At 39.7% G+C, this 23594-nt stretch overlaps 1 long non-coding RNA gene across 2 annotated transcripts in view; it reads left to right on the top strand.

The window, feature by feature from the left end:
* The first annotated feature begins 1314 nt into the window (after positions 1-1314).
* LOC146437378 (uncharacterized) overlaps positions 1315-23594 on the top strand; it is a 291738-nt gene continuing 269458 nt past the window's right edge. For both annotated transcript variants that reach the window (XR_014852200.1, XR_014852199.1), the window contains exon 1: positions 1315-1488. This is a non-coding gene — a long non-coding RNA (uncharacterized LOC146437378). The remainder of the gene's footprint in view (positions 1489-23594) is intronic.

The raw sequence follows: 23594 nt of genomic DNA on the forward strand, positions 1-23594 counted from the left end.
GCAGAGGGTCAAAGTGAACAGAACATAAAATATTGGCACTTTAATGAATCAGTGGAACAATACAGTTTAACTTTATTCAAGGCACAGTGCATGCGACTGCTTTCTAAATTTCAATTTTTACTGGCTTCTAAAAGAGAAAATCACAGCAAATATAAAGGCTGTGGTTCTCATACTAATGTGGAAACTGTGCTATTTTGGCTTTATGTAAAATAAGTGTAAATGTGCTCCTGAATACCTGCTACAGATTCTCTTTAAATGGAAATGTCAGAAGAGTTCAGAGATGAAGCAGGAGTAGCAACATTTCCAAGCCCTGATGTGTTTGTAGAGGGCATAGGAATAATTTCTCTAGAACACAATAAAAACATCTCAAGGTTAAATTAACAGAGGAGTTTGAGTGAATCACACACCGGGAATAATCTGAAATGTGGCTTCTCTCTTAATTGTCACAAAGGCAGAAGCAGGTTTATTTCTGTCTGTAATAGTTACATTTTCTGTACAAACACCAGTTTGAAGCTCCATATGTTGCCATTTGGAAAATGCAGCTTTCTTGCCTTATTGTTATCAGTCAAACAATGTACCTTGGTGGTTTAAGCCCCTTATGTACAGAAATGCTTCCTGGATAAATGTTTACATTTGTAAACTTAAGTTTTCTTCTCACAAACTGTTGCTTTTATAAGCTGAAAATTCACCTTCCAGAGCACTGGTACTAATAAAGCTCAATAATTCAAGCAGTCATCAAATGCAAACAAATAGAAATTGAGCACAACCAATATGTGTGTACTTTTTATGGACACAATTATTTTTGCACAATATTTTCTAAGGTCTAAGTAGGAATGACAAAATAAATAGCCTAAGGTACAATATCTACCACAATATTAAATTTAGCTGTTTCAAGAGTATATGCTGAATCCACAAAATGTAGATGCACACATTCCAAAACAAAAGCCTTAGATTAGTTAATTATGAGATTTTGGCCTCACTGAAGATTGCACACTAGGTTAAAAGTGAAAGCAAGAGGTCACTCAGGGCTAATGCAATGGTAGGAGAGAGCTGCTCCTGAAACAGGTGTTCCTAATCATTCTCACTTAGCATTTTGGAAAATCACCTGAGCAGAGCACAATTGAACCTCAGAATACTCCTATTCCTCACTCCCCAACCAAGCCACACATCCCATCATAACAATACTTTACTATTTATCGTTCCTATAGTTATTATATTGTTAATTTTATGGTTTGGCCATTGGTTTTATGCTCGAGGGGAGGAGCCTGGGGAGCTGAGGGAGAGTGGAGGCAGCTGGAGGTGTGGGGAGCAGAGAGCCCACAGCTGCCCTGTCCCTTGGTAAGATGATTAATTACCTGATGAAGGGCTGGGGAGGAAGCCTGGGCTGTTACTGCCCTTTGCTGTGGCTCGTGGCTGGTTCTGAGGAGATGGAGATTCTGGGATTTGCTGCTGCTCTGAGCTGCTTCCAGAACTGCCTCACAGGAGTGTGTAAGTGTTGTAAACTAATTAATCTTATTTACCAGTGAAATGACGTGGATAAATAAATCCAACAGCAGTGTTAGGCACGTCTGTATTTGTTTTAACATCATCTAAATGTTGGTCTAAGAATTGTTGCTGCTAATTATTTTGTAATCATATCTGTGAAGGGAATCACTGTGTGGAAATTGTTATCCATGAGGTTTTGACAGAAGATGTTATGGAGAATGCAGAGAAAGAGCTTCCCTACAGCCACACTGGTTCTGCTGCTGCCCTCTGGTACTTTGGAGTCACAGGTTGGGGGTGGAAGTGCTGTGTTTGTATCAAATGGTATTGAAAAACTTGTCCCTGAAGAGTTTTCCTTGCTTTCTGCTTTTTAATTACAGAAAAGAGCATTCACTTCCTCATGGCTGGTTTATTTTCAAGGTTGTTCTGTTTTGCTTGGCTTTTCTTACAAGTCAGGAGGGAACTTTCTAAGTGGTAACTTGCACTGGTACTTGCCATGTTATCCTCCCTGAGTCTGCAGAAATTGTGCATTTCTTTAATTGTGGAACTCATTTGCCTGTGACTGAGGAAATAACTGTGACTGTGCATCTATCAGAAATAAAACTCTTAAGCAACCAGGCATCACCTGTGAAACCTGGGCCACAAGGAGAACCTGTGTTCTTAAGCAAATATGTTTTCAGGTGTTATTTGTGTGTGCACCTGCAGGTCATGCTTAGTGCCCTTTGGTGGTAGGGCCGACAATGAAATTCAGACTGCACTGTTGTGTTTTATTGTAACATGTTTTTGGGGTAGCACTTGCTGAAAAAATATTTAAATGTTAAATGTACCAAATTTCAGAGTAAAACACCTGTGTGTTTGAACAATAGCATGCATATATGAAAGATTTCTCTAGGAAAGGAACCACCTGCATGTGCACTCTGCTCCCCTTGTAGATTTGTGACATGGATGGCACAAATCTGTTGTCCTGCTTGTAGAGCTTTTAGTAAAAAAAAAAAAAAAGAAATTTAATAGTAGTTTATAACATGTTGGTATTTTACTGGGAAGCTCAAAAGCTGGATACAATAATTAAAACCACCAAAATTGTTTAATGAGATATAACAATATAGAAAAATTTAAAAGCCACCAGGCCAGGTACCAGTTTGCATTTTGAGCTGTGACTGTTCAGCTTATTTTAGTGTTTTGCAGATTTTTTTTTTATAATATCTTTTCTCTGTTATTTCAAGTAACCTTCTTGCACTGCTAGAGGAAATAGACTTGACTGATACCTGACTTCAGCATCACCTTTTGAATCCCATAATCTTCTTCAATTACTCCTACTGTGTCAGGTTGTAAGTGGAGCTTGTCTGGCATTAATATTGTGAGAAAAACCAAAACAACAACAAATCCCCTCTCTTTTTTTTCTCAGCAGCATTGTTATTTTTTGTTTTCCTCCTCTGCAGAGTGCAGCATGAGGTGCAGGAAGTGTGCTGTCAGTCCTTGTGAGAATTCCAGAACATGGGTGCTGTCAGACCCATTTTATGGATCGATTTGATGTGTTTTTGATGAAATTTGCTAATATACAGGCAAATATCTCAGCGAGTATTCCTTACTCAGCTGGCTGCAAGGCAGGGGTTTCACATCTGTCTGGAAGAAGTTTTGTCCCCTGAAGCATCCTGGTTGTTCCTTGTTGTTCCATGTGCATTTGTGAGATTCTAAACCAGACTTTGGGGAGACTTAGCTGTGCTCCCTCTTGACTTCTGTCTTTGCCAGGACTATCAAGTGTAGCTCCTATCTCACCTGATGCCTTCCCAGGCTGCAAGGGGAAGCTGCCTCTTGCCATCAGTCTTCCTCTTTCCCAGGGTGAGTAATATTTCAAGGGATCCCTGAAATTTGCTGTTAATGCTGTTAACACAATTAATATTTCAAACCAAGGTGAACACGAGTGCTGAGTCTAAATGATCATGTTGTACCAAATTTTAAATTAGGAAATGAAATATATTTGAATTATGTTGAAGAAGGCTCTGATTAAAAGCCATTAGCATTAAACTTGGCGTTTTATTAAAAACCACATGATGTGCTCAGGAAGAAGTCTGTGTCTTCCTAAAAGTATTTTTCTGTATACATTTTTCCTGCCCTTTATGCAGTGACATGCTGAAGCACCTCACAGAGTTTTAAAACTATCTCCACAGTGTTCCCAGAGTCAGGGTGACAAACCTGCCACTCCCAGTGAGTGTTTCACCTGATGCAGCCAGAGCTGGTTTTGAAATACTTGAATTTTGTGGTTCTGTGGTGAGATTTGCCAAGGTTGTATGTAATTTATGATGCACTCTCTGAATCCTGTCCCCGTGGAACTTGTACTTTTCTTGCTTTTGGGAAATATAATTAAGTTTAGAGTAACTCATTGCCTCTGCTTGCTCCCTCTTTGGTAACTCCAGCCAAGGAAACAGTGTGCAGCAGCTCCTAAACCTTCCTGTCCTGCACCTAGACCCCAGTGAGGTACCACAGACTGAGATCAACACTTTAGTGGTGTCACAGGTTTATTTCGTTTAAGATTTATATTTTATGTTTACAAATATGCCTTTTAAGGTAATGATCTTTAAAAGTGTATGTGCCTTTGAGAAGGTATAGACAGGAAAATTAACATTCAATAAAGAGAAAAATAATCTGCAATCTTTTGTTGCCAGGTTTATCCACATAGTGATTGTAAAATTTTATTTATGTGTTTTTAAGAAGTTCACAAATACATTCCTTAGGTGAACAAAAAGTAATAAAACCTATTCCAGAGATACACACTGAAATGTTGCCTGGTTTTGCTAGTGGTGAGATAACTAAGCACTGAAACTAGAGGCAGCAAAGGAAATATTTCATATTCTAAGACATTAGGTGTCAAGTAGATAAATGAAAATTCAAATGAAACCTGTTAGCAGTGTTCCAGCTTCAGAAACTCCACATACAATAGTAAGGTGGTGTTATCACTTTGGTTTTCTGCATGTAAAAGAACATCCTTTGGAGAGCAACTTGATATTCACGTGGCTGGCTCATAGTTGGGACTATTAAATGGGAATTGGCATACTCAGTGTTGGTGGAGGATGGCTGGTGAAAATTATTCTCCAAGTACATTTTCTTGTGCAATAAAATAACCAAATCTGTTTATGAACTGATCAGATTTGTTGGATATTCTTTAAAAGCAGAGCATTTTTATGAACTGTCTCCCCAGCCACAATGCTTTCCTTCAGGATATAATGTAGGTGTGAAAGCTAGGTTGGATCTTTATGTTGAAAAGTTTATATTCTCATGAAGACCTCTGTGTAGTATACAAGTATAGCACACAGTATTTGATTGAACAATAATAATAGTGAACCAGATTAGGCAGAAAATTCCTCAGAATGAAAGAACCAACTGAAATGTTATTGCACAGATACTTTATTTAAAGATTGCAATCGTTATTTTTCTGTTACAAGTTTTACAGATAGAGTTTATTGCAGTACAGTCTCCTGCACTGCCAAACAAAAGGATGTGAGTTTAATGCATTCTTTGGGAACAGCAGTTTTGTGCATCTTGATTTAGGAGGAGAAACTCATCTGTTTCCATGAATTATGGGTCTTTGAGTTGCTTCTTTTAAAATCTGGCTGCAAACAGAGCTGGCAGTTTATTGAGGCCAGAGTGTAGCTCCTGCTTGCTGGTGATAAGAGGTGCCTGGCAGCAGAGGCATCTGATAGAGGGAGGACAGGCTGAAAGTCAGCCCAGCAATGTGAGCAGTGGCACAAAGTCATTGAAAGCAATGGTTTGCAGAAATTTCACTTGGTTGCTTCCAGTGTGGTTCATTTTCCGCCATCTGCTTCAAGACATCAGAACAACAAGATGAAACATGCAATTATCTGCACATGTCGTTTGCATAATGAGGATGGAGATGTAAGTTGTGCTGTCTGACTGTTCAGCCTGGGCCAGAACAGGCTGTTTGACTTGTCAGTGACCAGTTCACACAAAATTACCATGTGGCTGAAGTATAAATCAAACCTAGAGCTAAGAGTGAAGAGCTTTGCAGAGGGAAAAAAGGGACAATTTCAAACATGCTTTATTCAGTTTGTTTTGAGTGGATACAATAATCCACTCCATAACATCCTAATTTCCCATGCTTTAGGAGAGTCTAGAACCTCTAAAAGATGCACTGTGAGCCTGTGAGAGCAAGCTGACACTGTTTACAGGAGTTCCCCAAGAGGCTAAGATTTTCTCAGCAATCCCATGCAGTATCACCAGAAAGCAAAGCTCTGGGGCAAGCTAAATCTTGTTCCTCAGGGAACCTGGGGCTGGATTGTCCTGAGTGTCAGCACAGGAGATCAGTGTCAGGAAACATCCTTCCCTGTGCCTCAGGGTGCCTGCAGTCATGGTCACTAGGTGTTTATATTTGAATTGTGTGCTGGTTTACCTGCTAAAAGAAGAAAAAAATCCTAGAGAACTTTATCCTTAGTGGTTATCTGAAAAGAATGACTTAAACCCCCACGGTTGCAGTTGTGGATGGAGGCAGGTGGAGATGTTTTTAACCCTTTTTAGGCAGCACTGCACTGCCAGTTCATTCTCCGTGCTCGAGAGTGGTGCTGAGTTTGAAATGCTAGCGGATTTAAAAAGAAAACACGTGGTTCTAACACAATTTTGCCTGTTCCCAGTCTGCTGTGTCGGCAGGGCAGGCGAGCCGGGGAGCTGCACCACACGGTGGCACTGACGGCGTGCGGTGATGGGCAAGGCTGGGCTGAGCTTAGACCCTGCTGAGCGCCTGATCGGTGCAGAACCCAACCGAGAAACTCCCTCTGACCTCCCTGGGGAGCACCTGGGCTGGGCAAGGCACACGCAGATACAGCAATCCCAGCCAGGGAATTGCAGCGCAGAGAGATCCCGGAGCATCCTGGCTGGGAGCACTGGGGAGTGTGGGGAGCTTCGGGGAGGATGTGCGAAGGGGGAGCTGGGCTACAGTCTCTGTATTTGCTCTGTAGTAATGCCTTCTCCACTGACTTTGAAAATTAGGAAGAAAAACTTATAACTCACCACTCTTCTGTTTTCTTTCTCCCACTCTCTTTTTTTTTTTTTTTTTTTTAATGCTGCTTTTCTAAAAATGCTGATCAAAATAAAATGAGCAAAGGGTGTTTTGACTCAGTTTGGATTAAGAGGCTGATGGACAGGGTGTTCAGACTCGTATCCCCTTTGGTCACTCTCTGAGTGCAGGGCTGAGTAGGTTACCATCACACTTTCAGATGCTTGGAGCACAATCTGTTTGAATTACTTTTTCTTCTAATTTTGTTTCGTTTTATTGATTAGGTTTCTCCCTACAAGTTCATATGGAGAAATAGAAAATAGCTTTGTATTCTTTGGTAATCTGATCTTATTTTCATCTCCAGCATGCTTCCTTGTATTAGGATCAGAGAAGAGCTTACAGCATAGCCAAGATGATCTCTTACTCTGATGGAATTGTTTGTACTTGGCCTTTGAAAATGTTTCCTTAAATAGCTGCCAGCATCCTGGGACAGCTTGTTTCCAGTTCTCACTTACTGAGAGCTCTCTTCCCAAAATGAAAATTGTTTTTATTGCGGTGTTATTCTTTTGTCACTCTTTTAGTGGTGTGATTTATTTTTCCTTTGTGCCTGTTATCCAAGTTACCATCCACCTTGACACCCTTAGCCTTTTCCTTGCACTTTGTGTGACATCAAGAGGCCTTTCCTTTTCACCACCATCTGTACCAAAACCCAGGAACCTGTGGGATTCAAGGATCTGATGAGCAGTGCTAAATTGCTTGTCCAACAGCTGTCCTACAGACCCTGCTCACCAGGTTTTCTGATTGTAGGATCTGCTGTACACCCTCAGCACTGATTGTATCCACGACCTTTTCCTGTTTTATTCCCTAGCTGGTAATTTTCAGATAGTACCAATCACTCTTTATAAACTGGAGCTCAGAGTGAACATTATCCCCTTTCACATGCAGTTTTCTGTGTTCAGCCTGGAGGAGAGAAGGCTCTGGTGACACCTTCTTGTGGCCTTCATGTTAAACCCAGACATCTGCCCTTGCTGAGACTACTTGGGAAAAATTCTTCCAAGTGGTCCTCTGGCTTGGCTACACAGAGGGGAAAAGGACAAAGTGATGGTTTTGTTCTGAGCTAGGTAAGATGCTCCAATGGTCTTTTAGACCTGTGTGAGAATGGCACAGTCCTTCTTCAATGTGGCAGCCTCAAAGGGGTCTCTCTGGCTTTTTGCCTCTGTGTTTTCTTTTTGGAAGCATTCCTCAGAGGCTCAGAGATATAATCGAAATCCAAAGAGATGTATATGTTTGCTGTGAACTTGCAGATAGTTAAAAATACTTTTTCATAAAACACAAAGGATGTTTCTAAAGTGAACTGAGGCATCCCAAGTCCTTACAGCTTTTACTTCCCATTCTTATAATAGTATTGTTTTCATGTGTCAGAGGCGGGAAATGTTCCTTCAGAAAAAAATTAATGTTCTGACAAGGTTTTAAAACCTCATAATTAATGAGGAAATTACCAGATATTCATGTCCTAGATACATTGTACCTGGGTATCTTACAGACAACAACCCCTTCAAGCTGGTTAACCATTACATGCTGTTTTCTTTAGTGACAAACATATTCCCAGACTTGCACAGGAAAATATATAAGACCTGTGTGATGAGAATTAATCCGAAAGCTGAAGATTTAAGGCTTAATTATAATTCTGTTCCAAAGCAACGGACTGTGTGAACTGCTGCTGCTGAACTGCACTGTGCAAACTCTGCATACTGATGGAATTTGCTTGTCAACCCCAATGGCATTTCTTTGCACTAAGCTTGTTGTTCTGTCACTCAAGTGCATCACGGGAAAAGATGACTATCTCGAGGGAGTGTGATCTGCATTTTTAAGAAGAAAGTCAGCCTCAAAGGTGCCACACAAGGACTAACACAGATTACTTTGCTCAAGAGATAGCTGGTTTATTGACTGTGAATTCTGCATGCTTCCTAGGTGATGACACACATTTAGTTGCTAAAACTTCAGCTGAATATATCCATTTTTGTGTTTCATTGCTGATGAAATGATTGGTAAACGAGTGCAGTGTTACAGCATGGGAAACAGCCACTAAATCCAAATGATTCTCAAAATTGACATTGCTATTCCAATATTTGTTTGGGTTTTTTTTTTTGCCACTCAAAATCTAGGTTTGTGTATAATGTTCTCCTCCCACAGAAAGGGAACAAGACTCATGACAGGTATTTCAGCACAGTGTGTACAACAGAGAACTGGATTAAAACAGTCAAAGTAAAGGAAGTCAAACTTGAGCAAACTTCTCTTCTGCTTATGAGTTAGAACACAGATTATCTCCAGAAAAAAGAAGAAAAAGGGCAAGTGGAGGTCAGGTTGTGACCAAAAACATTAGTCCAGAGCTGAAAGTTGATGAGGTAAAATGATACAGCAGCTTCTCAATTTGGTGAGATAAATTCTTTTAAACTCCATTGGTATTAGAAGGACGAATGTGTGTCCTCGGGTGTGGGCTGCAGGCATGTAATCTGTCTTTTCAATGCTCTTGATGAGGAATGCAAGCTTTTTTTTTTCTGCTTTTCTGCTAACAACTATTACTTGACTTTTCAAATTTACCTCAAGACTTTCTTCAATTATGTGTTTTCATGTTGAACATTAGAGTTGCTAAAGAAGCAGCAGAGATGTTTTGCCTCTCAGCTATTTGTGCTGCAGAAGGGCAATTAAACTGGGAATATTTATGGTGAAGTTTTGTACCTTTGCTTTAACAGGTACAACAGTGCCTGATTTTGCTTCTCTCCAACTTTATGGGAGATTGTAATTGATTTTGCTATTGGGAACAAAACTGGGCCAGGCATTTCGAGCTGTAAATATCATTGGCATTTTGAAAATGGAAGTACTGTTAAATTGCAATGCTGACAATGGATTATCCCACATTAAGCAGGACCCACTAAGTTTTATGTGTAGCCAAGTCATTATAATTCAAGATTTCTATGTGTGTGGGAAGCCTAATATACTATGTTTTTTACATAGTCCTGTATATATGTAAATGGAATTGTGGAACTCCCTTAATGCCCCAATAAATATGCCAAATGTCTGTAGCAACCTGCTGTTCTCTGTGCCCAGATTGCTTCTTTGGAAATAGGTATCAATCTTCAGTACTTGCTGCATTCAGCCTTTCCTGCTCTCTGATCAGGATCCATCTGTTCCACTGGATTTGGTAGTGGGGATTTTTTTTATGATAGATATAGGCTTCAAAAATGTTAATCTCCACGTGGTGCCTGATCCCTAGTGGGTTGTATTTGTCAGCATAACAGTTTCAAATTGCAAAGAGATAGTCATGCACGTCCAGGTTAGAAAGTGTTCAGTTGCTTGGTACATTTATATAGGCACGGTGTATTTTTTTTTTTGGTGGCGATTTTTTTTCTCAGTTATACCTTTATGAAGCTGCAACCCTCCCACCCACTTGTTTTTATTCTGATTCACTGGAATAAAGCTGAATTTTTTTTTCTATATTGATATTGAATATTGGAAGACAAAACTTGATGCATCCTGGGGAAATAATTTATTTGATTTTTAGGCATTGTATCTTTTTCTTTGGTCTTTACTTTCTTTCAGAAGTGCTGGAAGAAGTCTGTTAAAATGTGAAAGGTGTGGCAAATCTAAAATGAGCACATGGATACATAACCTTGGAGGATTTATTTGCAAGTATGATTTCAGATAAATTAACTGTTGAACCATCAGTTCAGATTCAGAAAACATATTATGGGTGTGCAAGTGGGTAAACATACTGGTTCTGCTGGGAATAGTTATACAAATGTATTTGTGATCTAGTGCCTGCACAAAACCACAGTTTAGTTCCTTATCTGATACACATGAATTACAGAAGGCATTCTCATCTGCAAATAGGCAAATGTTATGTATGATTGTGAGTTTGGCACTGTCAGCATCTGTGCTTTGACATTAGAGTTCATTAACACACTGATGGCACTGCATTTGAAAAGTATATGAATTTTTTAAAAATTAAAAGACATAAAGAAATTTACACGGGTGCATTTGAATTCTAGGTAAGATATAAGTCTAAATATTGCTAAATATTGAAAGATTCCAGAAGATAGCATTTAGTCCTTTAGTTTAAATAAAATAACCTTAAAATCATTCACTTCATGCTCTGAATGGTCATATACCTGGTCTGGATATACTTAGCAACCCCGAGGCAAGAAATTTATGCTGAAGCTTTGTAATAAGCTAAGTTTTCTCTTTCAATGAATTATGCAAATCAGCATAAAATTGAAATTCTAAATTGAATATATGCTTGCATATTTTAAATGTTTTCAGGTTAAAAATGAATATTTCATACTCACATATTCCTTATAAATAACATCTAAGACTCGGATAATAGGATACATAAAAGATCTGAAAGGCACAGCAGGGCTGGAATTTCAATGGAAGGGAGCAGCCATGAATTCTGTGATTTTACAGTTGTGTTTTGCTGCATAACTTCAGAGGTGGAGATCCTTTGCTGCTCACGAAGGGGAACACTTTCTGTCCTAGCAAACAGCAAGGACAGGGTTACTGCAGACACACTGAGCAGAGCTGGACTTTGTCTGTTTGACTGGGAGCTCATTCCATCTCTGATTAGCTGTTTACTCAGATGTTCAGCACGGTGGGGCCAGAGAGGAGCAATAATTCTGCTGGGTCCATTTGCTGCCTTTGCTGGTGGCACTGCGTGGGTGACACATCCTGGACTGGCTGTGCTGTTCTGTTTGGTGTTCTTGGCTCACACAAGGCACTGCAACTGCTTCAAGGGCTCTGAACATTTATTTTTACTCTTATTTTTCTTACCAGTCACAATCTAAGTTTCTTCATCTCCTTCACCATGAACTTCTGTTTCAGGGACTTAATATTTATTATAAATCTTTGTACACCGCTGGCATTTGAAATAGCTTGATTCAGCTGATAGGTTCTGCTCTTGGGAAAATATTCCCATTTTTTAAAGTTCAGTCATAAACTTGGCAAATTTGTGGCTTTTTTGAATTTGCTGGTGCAGTAGCCTTATTTTTTTAAAAATATTAGGAATCTTTCAATATCAAAATGTTAGCTTTTATTTCTAGGAGAACACTAAATTCAGGAAGAAGATATTTTGATGTGCACTTTTTAGGCTTCTACAAATAGTTACAATTAGAAAAACACCCCATTAGATCTAACCAATGTTAGAAGCACAGAAGGATGTAATTGGAACACAAACTAAAGAAAAAGAGCATCAGACAGTGACTCTTAGGAGGAACAGGTTTCTGCCAAACGTGCCAATCTAATACTGCAATCCTTGCTTCCCCTTTTATCTTGGGAATACAGTCAATCTATAAATAACTTGCAAATTTTGTGCTGGTCTTAATACAAGGTTAATCATATTACAAGAAAGAAGTCAAGCTAGTATTTTGAAATTAATTTTATTTACTAGATTTCCTGTAAAAGTAGAATATGAAACAAAATTGCTTTTTTCCCCCTACCTAACACCAAGCACTGATGGTGAATGAATAGCTCTGTATCACAAACTGCTAAAATCTGATCTTGATAAAGAAAATCAGCTATTTATTTCTGAGTGGCTGTTTTTAAGAATAATTTTTCCAAAGTTCACAATTGTAGATGCCTTGTATAGTGGCATATAAAAACCATCTTTGAATATGTTTTCATCCTGACATATCTCTAGAGGGAAGATGATAAAGAATCCACTAAAGATTATGCCTGAAATTCCCATGAGCTTTTAAAAAACATGTATTAGGGTGAGCTTGTGTGGGCTGAGTGCTTAGGTAAAGCATACCTGAAATTTTCTTGAAACTGAGCATGGAATTCTCTTCTGATGTGGGGAATTTTCACCAATAGCACCTGGTAGTCACTGCACTTTGTGATGATGGCCTTAATATTCCCTGGCATAAAGAGAGAGAGTCTTTCATTTTCCTAAATACTTTCTGGGATTAAAATTTTCCAGAGCAACAAAACTACTTTGTACTGCAGCCACTGCTCAGACAGGCCATCAATAATGAATGAACTGATTGGTTTTTCCTCTGCCATTTTCACAGAAGCAGCTTTCTAAGCAGAAAGTTTGAAGCCAAACCATTTTCTGTAGCTAAAGCCAATAGCATCTGATCCAACCAGGATCTGACCCTTCAAAAGTTCAGTTTTGCTCTACTTAAAATATTTTTATTTATGGAATGATGTTCAATTCTTAGCTATGATTTGGTCTCTTTTTAGAGCCCCTTATTTTTATAAATGTCTGAGTCTGGGGTAACCAATACAGGAAGGATGACCTGCTGGAATGAGTCCAGAGGAGCCAGGAAGGTGTTTGGAAGGCTGGAGCACCTCTGTGGTGAAAACAGGCTGAGAGTCAGTGTGGGTGGAGAAGAAAAGGCTCTGGGAGACCTTAGGGCACTTTCCAGTGCCTAGAGGGGCTACAGCAGAGCTGGAGAGGGGCTTTTGGCAAGGGGAAGGGGGAATGGCCTTGAGCTGAAGGAGGAAGGATTTAGATTAGATATCAGGACCAAATTTTTTACTCTGAAGGGGGTGAGGCACTGGAAGATGTTGCCCAGAAAGGTTGTGGACTCCCCAATCCTGGCAATATTCAAGACCAGGCTGGACAGGGCTTTGGCCAACCTGGTGCAGGGGAAGGTGTCCTTGTGTCCATGCCCATGGTGGGGGGAGCTTGGCCACTTTTGACCCCAAACCTTCTGTGATTCTATGATTCTATGATTCTGAATAACTGCTCAACAGCTGTTTGCCCCCCAGCCTGCACTGATGGATGTTTCCATCCTCAGCACAGGATTCTTCATTTGTCTTTGTTTCAGCATGAGGTTCCTCTCAGCCTGTAGCTGCAGCTTCTCAAGGTCACCAGCTGATCAAGCACTCCTCCCAGTTTGTTCCTACAAGCCACACCTCAGGGTCTGACAGACTCCAACCCACAGGAAAATCCTGGTGCAGTGTGTTGATGTAGATCCCAGCTGCTGTGACCCTGCTCTTTTTCTCAGCTGCAATGAATTCTCATAGCCCAGCCCTTTGTGAGTTGCTGCTCCTTTGCAGAAGCTGAATACAGAAAATCCTGAGTTGCTTTGTTCCATTTCTCCCTGATTCTGCTAATGCCAGGAGCTGTAGGATTCCTCTGTTTCCCCTGACAGCCCTGCTCAAAGATGCAGGGATGGTGATGATGATGAGGTCTCATGCTACTTAGGGCAAGTCAGCTCATCCCTGCTGAAAACCCTGTAAGCTGCTTCCTTGCTCCTGCTCTTTTCCCTTGGGATTGAGGAAGTGGGAGCAGCTGCTTTGCACACCCCGTGTGATGATATGTTACATTTTGGCTCTTAATAACAGCTTTTTTATCTCTTGCATTTGGTAGTTAATGGTATTTGTACAAGAGAAACTGCTCCTTAGTCTCCAAAACAATTTTACAATACTGTGCTCCTCAGCACCGGAAACTCAATGTGAGTCACTGTGCTTAAAAGATATGGGATGGAGAAGTAAAACAATAACAAATGGAAATTAAAAGTGGTAGAAGTACACAATGTCTTTTTTAATAGCTCTGAGGGATGATGTGGTTATGTAGTAATGAAAAGTTACAGCTTCTCATTCTTTTTTATTTGAGCCAGTGAAATTGCATCTGGAATTTTGGAGCAAAGAGTGGAGCACCTCCACAAGTCATAGACACCATATTAAACCTTCCCTCCACCTCAGAAGCTACTTTGTCTGTTATTTGGTAGTCTATACAACATTGCTAGATTCCTTTGGGAATTCAGGTGTGGTTTTCAGAGGAATTTAAGAATTTAAGTACTGATGCTCTAAGTTCCTTTGGAAAGCTTAGGTAACTCAGAGTTCAACACTGAGAACTGGACCATATGTTTTATGGTTTTTTTACAACACAATGTGTTTTAAATTGAGGAATTCAGGAGATAATGCAGCACTCCATAGAAAATAATTTAGAGAGTCATGAAGAAAATAAGAGAAGAGTTTCTAGGGGTTTCAGATTTTATTGTTCTTTGGTGTTTTTCCATTGGGTCATTTTCCCCATCTGGTGTGAAATCCAGCTGAAGGCAATTTGAATGATTACATTTGCCATTGTCTGTCATCTCAAAGGCCTCCCCTGCAGTATCCTGTTGTCAGCTTCAGCTGAGGAAGTGGTGGGTTAACGAGAGAGACTGAAATACCTTCTGATCCAGACAGGTGGTATTTCCAAATCAGACAGAGCTGGCAGGACAACACAGGGAAATACTAGCTGCTGCTGCCTGCAGCTGGAATCCTTTGGTACCCAGAGCTGTCAGCACAGAGCTGTTCATGAACTCTGAGTTTAGGATCTAGCAAGGGAAGCAAGGACTTCAAAGCTCTGCTGGGCTCTGAGTTTTCATACACAGCTTGAAGATCCCAGTGTTTCTGAATATGCATGTGTTTCAGCTAAACACCATATGGTTTTGCTGACCTACGCAATGTTGATATTTCTCCCCTAATTTGTATGTGTTTCTCTGTGCACTGCCTGGTTTAGTTCTAGGAAAATGGTTAGAGTGCTGCTGAGTCAGTGCAGCTGGGATAATGAGCCGACCTACTTTTCTTGTCTCATTGGGACATCCATGCATTATTGGAAGAAAAAATTAATTGCCAAAGATAATCCTTACCACGGTAAAGTCGACGTGGAAAATCACTTCACCTATCATTATATTTTCTTTCCCTTTGTGTGATATTTGTCCCTAAACCCAGCCATAAAAGCAGCCTAGTGCAATAATACTAGGAACAGTACTAGCTGAGAAAAATATTAAAGTAGCATTGATGTATAACAACTGTGCAGCCTAAGGTCACAAAGCAAGTACTCAAAGCACCAAAGGGTGGGCTGGACCAAGCTGCTTCTTGTGAACTGCAATGGAACAGTGAAGAAGGGAAAAGTTTTGATTCATTCAGTATCATTTGATATGAGCTATTCACTTTTAATATGAGCAAGTATCTATGCAAAAAAAAACCACCTTGATTCTTATCTGCAAGTCTTTTATGTGCTGACTTTAAGGTAAAACACTGTTCTGCTGTTCTGTGATATGTGTAGAAGTGTTGCAGCAACTAGAATTCATTTCAGTGAACTTAGACTGAAATCAGGGTGATGTGACTTCCAGATTCATGAAGTTACACATTCAGGTACACGTTCTACCCACCACACCTGACTTGGCCAGAATTTGCCACTTTATCTGAGAGTTTGTCTGATTTTGTGGAGTTCTTTCCAGCAAGGTAACTCAGCTGTGGTAATGCTGGCAGGAGACAGCACCAAGATTTAGCATAGCTTGGTGATGGTGATAGACAGGCCATCAATTTGGGGATTTCTATGCTGTGTGCCTGCTCAGATTCATTCCTAAAATAGCCCTGGGATTGCTGCCAGGTCCAGAGAGCAAAGTCCAGTTCCATGCAGAGGTCCTGGCTTTGGTCCTGGCAGCAGTGTAGTGTATCCAGCACACCCAATGTGCTACCCCAGGGTAGATATGCCTCCAGTTCTGGAATGAAGCTTTTGTTAGAGTTAGCTGAGCTATCCCAGCATGGTGCATCCCCACACAGTCATGAAATATCCTTAATATGATCTGTGCAGAGACATCCCTGCATCCTGAGTACCCTGATCAGGCAAGGGAGCAAACTTGAGCTGGTGTGGAACATGGCATTGTAGAAGAGATGACATCAAATGACAAAAAAAAAAAAAAAAAAGAGTGGCCAAAGCACAACAGTTTATGTGGAAATGTGGGCATGAAAATTGCCTGGATGGCAGCCATTTCACTGCTGAAGTCACCCTGGTACCCTGTTTTTCTAGAGCTCATAAAAGAATATAAATTAACAATGCCAGCTGTCTGCATGGAGCACATTTCTGCTATTTGCTATGTTAACGGTGTCTTTCCTACAAAGCTCCTCAATTTCCAGTGCTATGGGCAGAGCTCTCTGTTCCTGCCAGGCTACCAGAATATCTGCTCCTCTCCTGCCAGCAGAGGCTGGCAGCAAACCCAGTGTGTCTGGCATGGGAAGATCAGTGCAGATTTCCTCCCTGTGTGGAACAGGTTTACCTGCTGGTCTGAATACACCTGGGCCAGGTAACCTCACTCTGGGATCTGCATGGAACAAAGAGGCTGCTGCTCATCCATTCTTTTAGCAGATGTAATCTTGTGGGTTTTAGCAATTTAAAGCATCTCTCGGGTAGTCTGAGTTTCTGCCCAGGTACAGTGGTCCCAGGGTTAGTGGTGTTGGGATTCTTGTCCTTCCTGGCTCATCCCATGATCTCTGGGATGTTCTGGGAGCCTTTGCCCTAAAAGGCTTTTACTTGGGTAAGGAGAGCCACAGCCTTTTCTGTTCCTATCACAGATTCTATTTACCTGTTTTATCTGTGAGCTCTGTCCTCTCTCTGGTGGAAAGGGGCAGATTTATGTTTCTTCATCTCCAAGGACCATTTCACTGATGCAGCATTTCAGCATTGAATATTAAAGTCACAGAGATGGTTTATGTAGCAAAAGAATAAAGCATTCATAATTCCCCCTCACATGAGAAATAAGACAACCACACAATTTAAAATAAATCTTCAGCTAACTCTAGACATATGTAAAGTTGCTCAATATTATTAGATTTGCTCTTCCACAGTCCAGTCATTTTCTTCATTCTCCTCTGAGATTTCTGCCTGCAATTTCTCTCTAAACTTGGCATTAGATATTCTGTTTCAATGCAGTTCTGAAAATTGTGCATTTCTTTATTCTAACCCATGTTTCAGACATACTGAAATCATGCTCTGCTAGGGTTGAACAAACTATGATCAAGATGAAAGCCACTTGTTATTCATGTGAGAGAACATATTTCCAATTAAAATACATGCATATAGTGAGTAATTTTAGATTTCAGTACTCATTTTCTGTTGATTTCCACACACAAACCCCCTTCCCCCAAGCAGATATGCTCTTGTAATCCTGGAGCTGTGAAACTGTAATGTTTAGTAGTATTTGGGAAATAATGCTAATATTTTTGTTTGAATTCTGTTCAAGATTTTACTTGGGCTCTATCCTTGTGGATTAACATCATAACAGGAATGAATGCACACATCAAGTGCATAAAAGAAATGACAGGTAGACACACAGAAAGTACATTTGGAGTTTTCTGAATGTGAATGTTTTGAATTTTCTGAAGGTAACAATGAACCCCCACAGAGCTCTCTGAGAAAAAGGTAGCACTTTAAAAACACAGCCAGAATTCTGTGTAAGGAGAAAATTCTGAACCTGACCCAGGTTAGGGAAATTGCTTGAAGTGACATTAGGTTCTTTAGGCCTGAGGGGTATTTTCATCCCATGAGGATTTAATCTGTATTATGGATGCATATGAGGAAAGAGAAGATAATTTTGCATAATGAATGCTCATGGTGTACTCTCCATGACTTTGGCTAAATTCAGTCACCCTTCATGAAAGCTAAATTGAATTAAGGTATGTTTTTTTCCCTTTATATCTTTTAAGGTCAGAACAAGGTAAAGTTATCCTGCTTGTATGTAAAATACTTGTACTTCCCATCTCTTCACTTACTTACAAGAGAAATTCTTGTCTTCTTTGTTAGGTTTTGAACCTTGTCTTTATTTCTAGGGTATTTTTTCCCATTTGCATCCTTTCCAGTGATAGTTTGTATTTGGAAGCATTTGTATTTTCAAGTGCAACTGCAATGCAGTCTATTTAAATGCATTGCAAAGCAAAGCATGTTTGGCATGTTTGCAAAGAAAACAGAGTCTAATTGTAAGATATTCCACTTATTTTTAATTGGAGTACTGGCACTAGAGCCATGGTGAAGTGTAACTGTGAGGTGCTCTGGTGGTGGTAATGTGTCATTGTATATAAAATGAGTTTTTCTCAGTAATGCCAGATAGAACAGTTACCAAATAGCTGGAGATGAATCACATCAGTTGTAGTTTCTGGGCATTACAAGAAAGCATTTCCTCCTATATTTTGTTACTTATGATACTGATAAAAGGAACATGAGGCTTGGGTTTGATATATGTTTCCTGAACATTATTGAAAATAACACACAAGGTTAGCGAAATGGAAAGTTTTTGTTTGCCTTGATTGCTAAGAAGTGTTTTTTATTTTGGTTCTTTCACTTTTCCATGTGCATCCGCTTTTCACTTTGGCTTTTTTTTTCTCAATTATGTTAACATTTTCCTTTAGGCCTTTTAGTGTTCTGTGAGGGGATAAAACAATGTTTAAAATCTCTAACCATGAAACTGTCCATTTGTCCGAACAAAAAAGGCCAATGTGTTACATTCTTCAGGGTTTCAGCTTTTTTTTTTTTTTCCTTTTTGCACTTTTGTAAGAAGACCTGCTTAGATAATGAGATTTAAAATGAAGAAAATATATATTTAAACAACTTAACCGTAAACTTTCCTACTGTAGGTTCATCCTATGCCCACTTCCCTAGAATTCCAGTCTCAGTAAAAGAGGAATTTCTAGTGAAACTGAAGAAAACCTGTCATACTTTTAAGACAGGATCTGTTTGCAAAGCTATCAGGAATTTGGTAGATTTATAATAGTAGTTCTTGCAAATGATTCTGCTCCATGTATAAACTGTAGCTGCAGCTATTAGAGCTATTTTTACTGTAAAAAACCCCCCAAAAATACAAAAACAAACAAAAAAACCCACTTTGTTTCCCCTAGTCCTGTCTGTCTTACTAGGGAAGAAAAGGTTGTGGGGTCTTGTTTTCCTTCTGTCACAGCCATTCTATGTGATCTCCTTGCTGTGCCAGTTTAGTCCTGCCTGGCCATGGAAAGGCTGTGGAAAGACTTTTTCTCCAGAGCTTTAGCCATTTTCTTGCTCACAGAAGGATTTATAAGGGAGTATTTCAGAAAAGGCTTCTGGACTTGTGAATCTCTTCCTGGATACAAACTTTTGTTCTTGATTATTGAGATACTCAGAATAGTATTACTCAAAATCAGCTTCATCTCTCATTTAGGTGTTGATGAGACCCAAATTTCTCTCCTGTATTTTAGTAGGCTGGGTGAAGAGTTAGGGCTTTTAGTTATGGAGACTGAGAGGCAGAAAAAAAATGTGGTGCTGTTCTAGTGCATTGTCAGGAGCACAGAAATGATTCCTGGGGAAGGAGAATCAATTGCATTGTCTGCAGACCCACGCTGAGTGACAGTGATCCTTCCAGAGCACACAGAACTGTGCCATTAGCATTAATAACGGAGGGGATTAAACATTTTGCAATTGATCATACAGTACCAAATCTTAAGGCCTTTATTTTAGTACTTCAACAAGTTCCTAGTTTAAATTTGTCTTTAAAAATGTCTATATTCAATTGTATGCACAGCTGGACTGTGTAATAACTTGCTCCTTTAGCGTGCTTTGCCTCTCATTCCACTTGTTCATCACTCTACCCCTTGCATACTTCACCTTAAATTAGCTTCCAAACTCCTGAGGGATGCCAGTGAAACAGAGTTTGTATTTGGATTTTCCAGCACCCTTCAGTAGATGTAAAACATGAAAGGGCTGTGTCTGCCCTCTGAAGTGACAAGGAAGAATTTGACCAGAAAATAGTTGATTTAAATAGGAAGGAAGGAGCTGTGAGTGAATCCAAAGAGATGTTATGCTGTTTAACACAGTGTTGCCATCTGATGTGACTGAAGATGTAAGTTGTGCACATTTTCCTGTGCAGCAAAGCAAAGGACAATTGATGTATTAGCTGCTGCAAAGGCTGATGTAATTTGCTGCCTGGAAGGAAAATCTTGAAGCACTCATTAAAGCTCCCTATTTTAAAATCTTTTCAATAGCTTTATTTTTAATGTGAGCGTGAATGTACTAAAAACTGAAAATGCCTATTTTGACATTGTAGCTGTTGTCTTGTAGAGGAGTTACAGTTTGAGAGTCCCTCTGATGATATAAACAGCTCTGGCAGCTGAAGGGGTTGAGAGGTCTTGGGAAGGGTAACTTCAGCACACACAGCAGCCACTGGAATAATTCTTATGGTCAAATCTCCTTCTCCCAACATCCTGGTCTATTGCTGCTGTTTCTTTTTCAAGGTGTTGTCTATTGCAGCCAAACTCTTCTGTCAGGTGTTTTGGGGAGAGCTATTGCCTTGGAGTGAGTGGTGTTTTTCAAACGTGGCATATTTGGACGTGATTTCCATGTTTGTGCTCTTCTTGCTAGTGAGGAACTTAATCAAAACCAGCCAGTGCTTAGCATTCCACTGCTTCATAAATTGTTGGCAGGGATTCAGAGGTGTCACAGTGCAACTGGGAAAATTGAAGGTGTTCAAGGACTAAGAGAAGAGCAAGGATAAGTGAGCTTAGCTGTCTGCTTGACAACACAGTGAAAATGTACAAGAAAAAGCCATAGTGCCATATGGGGGCTATGCCATGGAAAAACAACTCTGTGCTGAACTGCATTCCACAATAAATAACCCACATATATTTCATGGTGTTTGTAGTTCAGTGTGGCCACTGATGCATTGAGATGTTCAGAATTGATATTGTTGTTAACTGACTGGAGAAATCTATAAATTGGGTAAATTTAATATGAGCAAACTGACTGTACCAATCCTATTTTACAAGGAAAATTGTTCCTCAGCCTAAAAGTTTTGGGATATGTGCTATGATTACTTTACTAAAATACTGTTATGGTTTATAAAACATACCAATATCTTTTTGATGTAAAGTTTGTATTAAAACACAATTTATATTGTCCTTTTGGAAACTTAGTATAACTAGACAATGCTAAAATAGTTGGTTTCTCTTCACATTTTTTTTTTAGTGAAACATGGTGCCTAATCTAAACTACCCCCTATATAATCCAAGTAGATTTTTCATTTTTTTCAGGATATCATGTAAGGCCAATGAAATAATGAAAGGAACACCCAATCTGGCTGTTAAGGCCATGACTTTATACAGTGCTTTCATTTGAACAATCAGAATTTATGCTCCATTTTAAGGAGCTTCTTGAGTTTGCACTTTAGATTAGTCTACCCCTGAATTTTCCTTCAAAGTTATATAATGCCTTCACTTACACAAAAAGCTGATATGTAATTAACCCATTTTGAACACATAAAACCTCTAGGTGAAATGCAGTAATTTGTAAAGTACTTATAATAAACCCTATAATACACTAATGAAATAATTTAATGAAAAGATCTCCTCTATATATTTCATCAGGGATTTTGTAGTGTACTTTTCACTCCGTAGAGTTACTAATGGGAGAGGAGATTTGATTTTGCCATTCTTTAAGGGTGGGGTTTTTGTTTTAGTTTCTGCAAATGTGCTTTTATTCAGCCAGATTTTAATTAACAAAATAGTTCAAAATACAGTTGGATCAGGGATTCAGTGAACATCTAATGAAACTGTGGAGTGAGGAAGTACAAACTATTTCTTTCAGAAATCAGGAGCAGGTCAGGTGTTGTACAAAACCAAAATGCAAATATTCCTATATTTAATCCAATCACTAGCCTGGAAATTCCAGCCTGAAACTTTAAGGTCCTGTTCAGGGCTGGTTCTGCTCACAGCTGCCTTACAGCTGTGCTGAGTGAGTTCACCTCCCTGCCCTGCCACATTTCCTGGACAGCAGGAGATTGTTACAGGGAGAGGAGGAGCTCGGGTGAAAATGCCTCTCTTCAGGTGGAGGATGATAAACTGTCTCACCAAATGATAATATGGGCTGGGAGAAATGAATGTAGAGGCCTTTGAGATGTGTCACAAACCCCACATGAAAAACAAAAGTCACAGAGGGACTGTCACAGGGTGGATTTTATAACCTTGATGGTTTAAATCTTCTAAAATTAACTAGAAGATGGAGCACTCTGGTCTTCATTCTTTTGCTTTTTCTATGCACTAAGTAAATAATCTCCCAACTCGGTAAAAGTGACTTTTTTGAGTTGGAGCCAAAAAACCAGCTGAGCAAAATATTTTGCTCCACTGCTGTCCTTAGAGCAGACACAATTCAAGTGGCTTTCAAAGCAGGAGCATCCTAATTACCTGGAGAATCTCACAGCTGCTGGTAGGATTTCTGCTGGGTGCCAGAGGTGGCTACAACACCATCCCTGTCCCCACTGCTGCAGCTCTGCTGTGCATGACAGGGAGCTTATTTCATATATTTAATTCTTCTAACCCCTGTCCTTTCTGGGTTCCCAGCCTTTAAATCTGCCCAAACATTTTGTGATGCTTTTCAGCTCTGTGATCACCTTGTCTCTGGTCCCTCTGTTCCCAACACTGCTGACATTTTGTCAGGAGGTGCAGCAGTGCTGCTTTCTGCTCAGCCCTAGGATGTGAGCTCCTATCACTGGCTCAGGATAATGGAAGGGCAATCACCTCCCATGCTCCATCCTCCAGTGCATCCACTCTCATTCAGGTGTCTCTTTATTCCTGCTGTGAGCAGATTCCTCCCACACAATGCTGAAGCTATCTGGGAGTGCTGTTCATTTCATCAGTTTCCTTTTTGTTGCCCATTTGGGTTCTGCAACTCTTGCAGCTCTTCTTACCTCTAAGTCCTTTCTCTAAGGAATACATTTCTTTTCTATTCTCCATTATTCCCCCCAAGCTCAGAATTTGATGCCAATTGCTTTAGCCTTAGTACTTCGTTGTGCTCAAGAAGCAGCTGCTCAGATTTAAGCATATGAAATAAAACTATTAAAATTTAAACACGTTGTTCCCAATTCAGAATGGATGGTACCTTTTGCCTTTTCCTGAATGGAGGTTAAAAGCCTGAATATGAATATAAATTTAATTAAATCTATAGTGAATATTGAACACACCTATAACATGTACACACTTAACTGCTTTCCTAAGTGCAGGTATTTTACCCTGATTTTAAGTTCTTCCCAGCAAGAAGCATATTTTTGTTTCTCTAGTTAACTGACTAGAAAAAAGACATAGTGCTTTTACAAATAATTAGGGGAGGGTGTTGTGCTAGTTCACTTCTCTATTTTCTCATTAGACAGGCATCTATTCATCATTCTCACATTCTGTAGACAACATTTTCCTGCTGACTATGTACAAATGTAACTTATACAGAGCTGGCAGCCAAGCTTTAGTTATAACATTATTTTGTTGTTGGATGCTATTCCTGAACTGCCCTCATTAAAGTGAGTGTGTATATGTATTTACTTATGTCTCT

Source organism: Lichenostomus cassidix, chromosome 4A (assembly GCF_008360975.1).
Source record: "Lichenostomus cassidix isolate B80296 chromosome 4A, HeHo_3.0, whole genome shotgun sequence".
NCBI lineage: Eukaryota > Metazoa > Chordata > Aves > Passeriformes > Meliphagidae > Lichenostomus > Lichenostomus cassidix.